Genomic DNA, 7,346 nt, shown 5'->3' on the forward strand with positions numbered 1-7,346 from the left:
ACAAATTTAGCGTATTTTATAAAAAAACAAGCCTCTTTCAGCGTTCAGAACTCTGGAACCGTTTACTGCAGAACATTGAACGGGAGCTCATTTTGAAGCTGACATTTGATAGATTATGTTAGGAAGTAATCCTTATTTTTATTGTATACAGAGAGACAGATAATCTGATTTTACTTACTTTTAGGCTTTTTGCCCATTTGTAAAAATGTAAAAAATATTGAGAAAAAACCTTGCATTATTAAGAGGGATTCGGCATTGTTTGCTTAGTGGTAAGGCAATTAGTTTCGAGGGTATTAAATAAATTATTTTCACACGCATGGACTTGAACGGCGCAGTACAGCATGCACTGGCCGAGAGCTGAAGATAAGCGAGCGTTGGCCGTCATTTTACTCCTGTGTTTATGGAAACTTGTGATGAAGCTAGTCCAGCTATGCGCTACTAGACGAAACATCACGTGTTTATGTCTTCTGGCCTTGCTTGCCTAGGCTAGCTCCCGCCTCACAGTCAGCTGGTTAGCTCACGCGCGTACTATTTATTTTCTTTATTTGATATTTTCAATACTTTCTTATCAACGGATCACCAGTAAAAAATATGTGTTTATTTGTACTTTCAATGCGGAATCTAACCATATATTTTAAAAATATTTTTTCGTGGGCAAAGGCGTCTTAATGAAGAAAAATCTAAATTTCTCCATTTCCATAAAAAGTAAGAAAAACTGTTTACATGTCAATATAAACTTTAACTTCTCAGCATCAAAATAAACCATGATTTTGATCACTGGGTGAAAGAGTTTCGGAGCTACAACAGTTTAAAGTTGCTAATTTTATGAAAATACGATAAATTTAAATATTTTTAATTTAAACACTGTGAAGTTCTGATGTCTCAAACTTTGCACAAGGCATTGTATCACAGTTGTCTACGGACAGAAAAAGTTTCATTGTAGGCCTATTTAAAAATTGCAAGGTCAATTTTCTCTATATTTCGGTTGATTTGAGATGGAATAGCCCGTATGGTGGGTCTTTCTATTCGGTGTAATATTTTCTCGATTGTCTTTGTTTCATGCTATGACATTTTGTGTGATATTTCAGATTTTTAATGGTAGCCGATAGTTAAATTTGAATTTTTCCTCTAATTTATGTACAGATTTCAATATTTTTATATACAGGATGATTCACGAGGATATACCGTCCCTTACGGAGCTTATTTCCGAAGACATTCTGAGCAAAAAATGTCATAATAAGATTTGTCATAATCTCAATATTTTCAGATTACACTAATTTGAAGTTGTTTGTAAAGTACCATTATTCTTGAGTTTTAAGGGTAAAAGAATATTACAGATAAAGAATGAACTATTCAGGAGTATCATTTCCTTAATTAGCTGATATTCTGAAGCTAAAAATGTGTTGTGAATTCCTTAGTTGCTTCGTACAGAATTTTTATTCGATTTTTAACTACAAAATTACTTACTGACTTTTAAGGAACCCGGAGATTCATTGCCGCCCACACATAAGCCCGCCATCGGTCTCTATCCTGTGCAAGATTAATGCAGTCTCTACCATCATATCCCACTTGCCTCAAATCCATTTTAATATTATCTTCCCATCTACGTCTCGTCCTCCCCAAAGGTCTTTTTCCCTCCGTCCTCCTAACTAACACTCTATATGCATTTCTGGATTCGCCAATACGTGCTACATGCCCTGCCCATCTCAAACGTCTGGATTTAATGTTCCTAATTATGTCAGGTGAAGAATACAACGTGTGCAGTTCTGTGTTGTGTAACTTTCTCCATTCTCCTGTAACTTCATCCCTCTTAACCCAAATGTTTCCCTAAGAGCCTTATTCTCAAACACCCTTAACCTATGTTCCTCTCTCAAAGTGAGGGTCCAAGTTTCACACAATTACATTTTCTTACTCATTTATCGCAACAATTGTTACAAATTACGCCACTCTTGTAAATTATTTGAGACTGTACATTAGGATGCATAATAAAACTATAAGAATCAAGTTCCTAAAGTCGTATGATTTGTAAGAAATTTTTGTGATAAGTGCGTAAGAATGATGTAATTTATAGTTAAAAATTGGAAAATAAAATCTGTAAAAACCAATTAAAACACGTTTTTAGCTTCAGAAAACTAGCCAATTAAGGAAATGACACTTATGAACAGTTCATTCTCTGTTTGTAATTTTTTGTACCCTTAAAACTAAAGAAAAAAGGTATTTTACTAATAAATTAAAATTAGTGTACCTCTGAAAATACTGAGATTAGGAGACATGTTTATATTGCATATTTTGCTCAGAATGTCTTTGGAAATAAGCTTCGTAAGGGACGGTAAATCTTCGTGAATCACCCTGTATATAGAGAAATCATTGCTGCGACCAATATACTGTAAATTAGAAATTAGTTTTTTAAAAAAGAAATTTTGGGGCCCAAATTTGGAGAAAGGAATACCAATATATAATGAAACTAACATCTGTCCATTCTTATTATTATTATCATTAATTTTTCTAAATAGATTTACAAAACCTCTAATGGCAGTTACATTAATATTGTCATTATAGAAATAGAAATATATATATTCTCCCTGTAACATAGTCCTAGTAAGCTTATATTAAATTAATTTTCATCATTTTACTAGCTATCTCAAATATTAAATTAATTATAATTCATTGAATTAAATTAGCTCATAAATTAAGTTACTACTTTACCTTATAGATTTATCTAAATTTAAATAAATGTGTAGTGAAGATTATTGCTGGAGAACCTTTTAAGTGTAGTGAAAATATTTGTAATTTAAATTTATGTATTGTATTGATTAAGGCTGGTTGAGTGGAAGAGAAGGCCTTATGGCCTTAACTCTGCCAGCGAAAATAAAACATTATTATTATTATTATTATTATTATTATTATTATTATTATTATTATTATAAGTAATTCACTAAAATGGATAATAGATAAATGCAAAACTTCTATGACATTTTACTCCTAAAAGCACGTTCTTTAAAAAGTCTGTAGCACAGTTTTGATATTGATTTTCGGAATTTTTAAGATAAGCAATTACATTTTAAAAATGAATTTTGGAGGTACGTTTATATAAATTTAGAGGAACATTTTTCGAATGCAACAAAGTAATAAATTTCTGTTGCGAAGGAAAGTTTCGCAATTGCCTAAAGAATGTGTGTGCCAAATATCAAGCATGTAACATTTACAGTTCCGAAGGTATATAATTTTCTGTATGGAATAAGGCAAACATGTAAAGTTACGGGAAATTACAATCAAAGCTTAGTGTAATTTTAAAATCCTGTGCACCAGAGCTTTAGATATGGCGTAACACCAAGTAATAAGACCTTACATCTCATGAGAAAAAATTTTTCCCCATGAGGATTGTAATGAGCGCTCATTCCATATAGCTAGTCCAATGCACGAAGTTGTAGATACGTGATAATACAAGTCTTCAACCCTTGTTATAGACAAAGCTCGGAACTTGGGGACTTGTGTGTCGTGTGCATGAGTACGGTTACAGGTACAACGTACACAAAGCTCACGCTGCAAGCCCTCAAGGACAGTCGTATGTACTAAGAAAGTGGTCACATCTACGCACGAGGAAACTGTGTCATGTTGAAGCCAGTGACAATCAGAGAATTACAAATAAACGGTCTGTTAGAGGAATTAGAAAATACATGTTATTCGAATGGGTATTATAGAAGTTTGAAAATACATTTTTTAAATTTTAGGTACAAAATTTCGTGGAGAAATTCGGAGGAGATACATTATTCTCTACGAATGGAGAGTTTATATTTTGTAAGTTGTGCCACACACAAACTAAATGCTGGAAACGGCATTCATTGAAAGACATTGCAGTCCCTTAAATTGGTGGAAAATTTGTCCATAGCCATGGATCAAGTCGTAGAGGGATCTGCCCTAGTAGTGACACACAAATTGAAAACTATTTTCGAGAAAAATTTAGGATATACTTATCTTTCTCAGATAAGAGATCAGCTAGCAACTGCTGAAAATCGAACAAAACAGTGACAGTTAAAACATTTATTTTAAGTTTGCTCCCGTCATTTCATGTGACGTGGAAATAAGTTTTTCTCGTTTCAAATCATGTTTAACTCACTGACGAAGAAGTTATGAGTTCGAAAATCTTCGAATATAAGTAGTCATACACTGTAATATAATGTACAGAGCAGAACAGTAAATTTGATATATTGCTGATGTTTAATTTTATTATATAGCCTATGTGCTATAAAATTACATGTTTCAACCTACCACAATACTTTCAATATGTTGCTTCAGCCAGAAACCACTTTTATAGCAGACCTGACAGTACCTCCGTACTGGAAGCGGGAGTTGTTGACATTGAAGTCCGTCGCTTAGCCACGTGCAACGACACAAGTCCCCAAGTTCCGAGCTTTGGTTATAGATCACAGTACTGGTTAACCCATATGTAGGAAGTAGCCACTTCCTGAACTCTGCAGATAAAGTCCCATCAGAGCCAGAGCTCAGAGCCCTTAGAATCTACATCAGCATCGGAAACCCATACTACTTCCAGACTTCACCCTAATCAATTTTTATTATTAACGATGATAGATGAAAGTGAGAGGGAAGTGGAGTGTGTTGGTGGAATAAAAGAGGGAAACGGGAGTACCCCAAGAAAAACCCTCTGCAATATCTGTTTTGTCCACAAATTCCACCCAGACCTGACTAGGGATCGAACCCGGGTCGCCTTTATGGAAGGCCAACGCCATAGAACTGTAGCCACAGACACGGCCTTCCTTTTGTAGCAAGTGCTTCACTTGCACGTTGGTGGGGTTGGGGGTTGGGAGGGAGAATTCATATTGAGTATTTGATTTGAAGTTGAACACATTTTAGCTGGAACAACTATAGCTTGGAATCAAAGCGATTATGACCATAACTTTTCATGAAATATTCATAATTTATTTATTTGGTTTAAATATATGTCTCAGAATTGAATCTCACATGTTGTGACGTATTCCGGTATGTATTTGTGAATAAATTTACCTCTGATGTTTCTGACACTTACATCTCAAACCGTAGTATATGGTCTGGGTTTGAAATGGATTTGTTTTCAAATGAGTCTCTTGACTTTATTCTCCGTTCTATTTCCATCTCTGATTTAAATATTTGATGTGTGTAATACAGTGTTGGATTTCCACGTCATTCCCAACTTTAAATGACCACATCGATTTTATGGTAGAATCTTTTTTAAATATGTTAGTACAATATATTGCCACATCTTAAACTTACAAGTACGCATTATTACACTAACAGAGTGACTTATTTGGATCAATGCTTCCTCTTATTGGCTTCTATGTACTATATTTATGTTCGCCATTAATATGTAATTTTTAAAGGAAAGCAGTTGAACTTACATGGTTTATATTTATTTGAAAGAAATCGTGTGGTAAATGTTTCGTGTTAGGAGCCAGAAGCTTTTCTTCACACCGACTGATTGTAATACACTCATGCTGGGTTGCAAGAAACCTGTTCCATAAATTGCTATTCTCTCGTCAAGTAACGGATCTTTAAACTATTCCAGTCTTTAAAGTATAGGTCGTTGCAAATGTGATATTTAACGATCTGTTAGCTATTTCATCTTTAAACGGAAAAGATTCAAAACGACAGACCATCGTAGCCGGCGCAAATAATTCGCTTATTATACGTGCGTGTCGCTATGGTAATTTTGTGTTTTTGGATAGTCATTGTTTTCAAATTTTGCACGTGGAAGACAGGTATCAAAAATACTGACGATGAAAGAGTAATGGAACGGAGAAAAATTCTCTCCGGCGCCGGGACTTGAACCCGGGTTTTCAGCTCTATGTGCTGATGCTTTATCCACTAAGCCACACCGGATACAACTCCGACGCCGGTTAGAATCGTCTCAGATTAAGCTCCAACTCTTGGGTTCCCTCTAGTGCACCTCAGCACATGTGTGGACTTCGGTCCTGCGTTCATAGACATCTATGACGTAGTGCAGAGGGCGGCCACTAGAGGGAACCCAAGAGTTGGAGCTTAATCTGAGACGATTCTAACCGGCGTCGGAGTTGTATCCGGTGTGGCTTAGTGGATAAAGCATCAGCACATAGAGCTGAAAACCCGGGTTCAAGTCCCGGCGCCGGAGAGAATTTTTCTCCGTTCCATTACTCTTTCATCGTCAGTATTTTTGATACCTGTCTTCCACGTGCAAAATTTGAAAACAATGACTATCCAAAAACACAAAATTACCATAGCGACACGCACGTATAATAAGCGAATTATTTGCGCCGGCTACGATGGTCTGTCGTTTTGACATGGCGGCTAACGATTCGTTAACAGTTTACAGCTTCGATTTTCGACCTATAGTTTACAGAATGCTTTAACGAACCAATAGCTTTAAAGGTCGTTCTTGCAACGCTGCTAAATGAACAGTTATAGGACCAATAGCGTTTAACGAACCTATAAATGCTTTCTTGCAACCCAGCAAAGCTAGAAATGATGTAGGACTAATCCTTATAATGCCACTATAATCGGGGCATTTTCTCTGTTTTGGCATAAATGTATGAATGAACTATCTAATGAATACATGAGTTAATAAATGAGCGAATTAATAATAATTGACTGAAAACATGAATGACTGAATTGATAAGTGAAAATGAATAAATAAGTAAATGAATGAATGAATAAATATCTCGTGACCAGAATATTGTACGAAATGGAAATATAAAAATTGGAGATTTATCCTTCGAAGGGGTGGAAAAATTCAAATATCTTGGAGCAACAGTAACAAATATAAATGACACTCGGGAGGAAATTAAACGCAGAATAAATATGGGAAATGCGTGTTATTATTCGGTTGAGAAGCTTTTATCATTTAGTCTGCTGTCAAAATATCTGAAAGTTAGAATTTATAAAACAGTTATATTACCGGTTGTTCTGTATGGTTGTGAAACTTGGACTCTCACTCTGAGAGAGGAACATAGGTTAAGGGTGTTTGAGAATAAGGTGCTTAGGAAAACATTTGGGGCTAAGCGGGATGAAGTTATAGGAGAATGGAGAAAGTTACACAAAGCAGAACTGCACGCATTGTATTCTTCACCTGGCATAATTAGGAACATTAAATCCAGACGTTTGAGATGTGCAGGGCATGTAGCACGTATGGGCGAATCCAGAAATGCATATAGAGTGTTAGTTGGGAGACCGGAGGGAAAAAGACCTTTGGGGAGGCCGAGACGTAGATGGGAGGATAATATTAAAATGTATTTGAGGGAGGTGGGATATGATGATAGAGACTGGATTAATCTTGCACAGGATAGGAACCGATGGCGGGCTTATGTGAGGGCGGCAAT

At 35.7% G+C, this 7,346-nt stretch overlaps 2 non-coding genes across 2 annotated transcripts; one reads left to right on the plus strand and one right to left on the minus strand.

Annotated features, from left to right (window-relative positions):
- Window positions 1-5,802: 5,802 nt before the first annotated feature.
- Window positions 5,803-5,874, minus strand: TRNAY-AUA (transfer RNA tyrosine (anticodon AUA)). The gene has a single exon. It is a non-coding gene; the product is annotated as a tRNA-Tyr (tRNA).
- Window positions 5,875-6,070: 196 nt separating this feature from the next.
- On the plus strand, window positions 6,071-6,142 carry TRNAY-AUA (transfer RNA tyrosine (anticodon AUA)). Its single transcript has one exon. It is a non-coding gene; the product is annotated as a tRNA-Tyr (tRNA).
- Window positions 6,143-7,346: the final 1,204 nt, after the last annotated feature.

Source organism: Periplaneta americana, chromosome 3 (assembly GCF_040183065.1).
Source record: "Periplaneta americana isolate PAMFEO1 chromosome 3, P.americana_PAMFEO1_priV1, whole genome shotgun sequence".
Lineage (NCBI taxonomy): Eukaryota > Metazoa > Arthropoda > Insecta > Blattodea > Blattidae > Periplaneta > Periplaneta americana.